Source organism: Monopterus albus, unplaced genomic scaffold (genome assembly GCF_001952655.1).
Source record: "Monopterus albus unplaced genomic scaffold, M_albus_1.0 scaffold70.1, whole genome shotgun sequence".
NCBI classification, from domain to species: domain Eukaryota; kingdom Metazoa; phylum Chordata; class Actinopteri; order Synbranchiformes; family Synbranchidae; genus Monopterus; species Monopterus albus.
In genome coordinates this window covers 2,246,085-2,247,928 of record NW_018127950.1, presented here as the reverse complement: position 1 = coordinate 2,247,928, position 1,844 = coordinate 2,246,085, and the positions used below count along the sequence as shown (strand labels likewise).

The 1,844-nt window shown below is 43.5% G+C and overlaps 1 protein-coding gene across 1 annotated transcript in view; it reads left to right on the top strand.

Annotated features, from left to right (window-relative positions):
- Nucleotides 1-1,393: 1,393 nt before the first annotated feature.
- The window catches only part of gjc1 (gap junction protein gamma 1), a 5,854-nt gene continuing 5,403 nt past the window's right edge, over nucleotides 1,394-1,844 (top strand). The window contains exon 1 of the mRNA XM_020605410.1: nucleotides 1,394-1,736. The gene's annotated coding sequence lies outside the window, so the exon portion shown is untranslated. The remainder of the gene's footprint in view (nucleotides 1,737-1,844) is intronic.

The following is a 1,844-nucleotide window of genomic DNA, read 5'->3' as shown; positions in this document are numbered from 1 at the left end:
AATGAGCAATTATACACTCAAGGTCATCCTATACTGTGGGATTCTGACACCCAAATTTGAACTAAGGACCGTTGGAGCTGCAGTTAAGTGCTCTAGCCCTGAGCTATACCCCCTTGGGCAAGTAACAAATGGGAGTTGTTTCATTTTATGTCAAAACAAAAGTAATAAGTCATTTCTACCGATGTGGTGGCTGAGTCTGCAAAGATGGCCTCAACTATGGCTTAAACAATGCTTACACACAGATTGAACATAATTGGGATCATAGATAGCCACATAGGGAAAAGCCTTTAGTCTGGTTAACTGTGAATTCATTCCTCCTTAGTACTTATATGTCTTCACACGGCCAGCAAAACTTTAATTTAACACTAGATGATTTTTTTTTCTCTCAGACGTTTTTCTATAATCATCAACAACAGCATCAACACCATCTGCACATCTATTGCAGTTGTCTGTGGCTGAAAATAAAACACTATATGAATTACTTTATAAAACTTATCGCATCAGAAGGAGATGAGGATGTCAAATAATTCAAAGTTACTAATCTCTTGTCTAAAAAAAAAATACATTTCACTACTTATCACCTTCACATTTAGTGACAACTGCACATAAAGACATTGGGCACTGAGAGACATGATATGAATTTGAAAAGGATTTATACATGATAGATCTGTGAAATTTGGTGCTAGAAATTGGTCAGCTTAAGGAGAGAGATAAGAAAAGAGGCTGAGATAACTAATTTGAGCAACTGCTGTGTGGATTTGTATAAAATCAAATGAACATCTATTGATCGTAGCGTACATGAGAGGGCGTAAGGGAAGGAGCAGAATGATGGCGTGAGGAGGGTGTGCAGAAGCTGAAAGTGATGGTGTTGTGACCATATGTCTGCAAGTAGAAACTATGGCATATGTAGCACTAGAATGGCCCGCTTCGGCTGATTAATTGGATCTTTTCCAGCTTTTATTCACATTTTATTTGTTCAGTTTCTCATGACTTTTCTAACAAATGTTATTAGTTTTTTCAGAGTTGGCAGCTCGTTGTTCTCTTCTCAGAGCCCACATTCATAACATACAGCATGTTGGGCTTCTATTTTTTGTTATAGTGTATAGTTTGACCCACCAGACTTGTTACGAAGCTCATTACCAATGGTGCAAACAATGGTGTAAATATAGCCCTATTAACTGATTTATGTAGCAATTGCTGAAAATCTTTTAGGTTCTCTCCCTCGATACAGATGGAGAGAGAGAACCGAGTGAGGAATAATAAGTGGATTCAGGTTGGCAGGGTGCGATTTATTTTCCCCGGAAGGGCACAGAAACTAAAATAGAAAAAAAAAAAAGAGCTGAGAGGGCGATGCGGACCAGTGGGGAATCGGATCCGGCCCTGAGTAGAAATTAGGGGAACTGCTTGTCATCAGGCTCGGAGGGCTGACTGGCAGCGAAGGCAGGAGGAAGAGCACAGGACCTGGGAGGAAGAGAAAAGAGAGCAGAGTCAGTAGCAGACTGGGAGACGTGGTTCACTGTCTCCAGTGCTGGAGACTCAGGCGCCGGAGGATGGTGGTTTCCGCCGACGATCTGGGCTCCGGTGCTTTGCTGGGGTTTCCGCCTCGGCGAAGTGGCCTCCTGCCGGTATGGTATGGCGATGGAGCGGTGGCGTGCGTGCCCCTGTTGGTCTCTGGTGCCAGGATTCCACGCTGCGTGATCCACACAGTAGAAGGCGAGGAGTAGAGCATGCAACAGGTAAAAGATCAGTCTTACTAGTCCCGGACGTAGTATGTGATGAAGCCGCTGAAGGATCTCCTCCGAACTGCAGTATTGGCTAAACAGAAAGGAACACGGCCTGGGGAG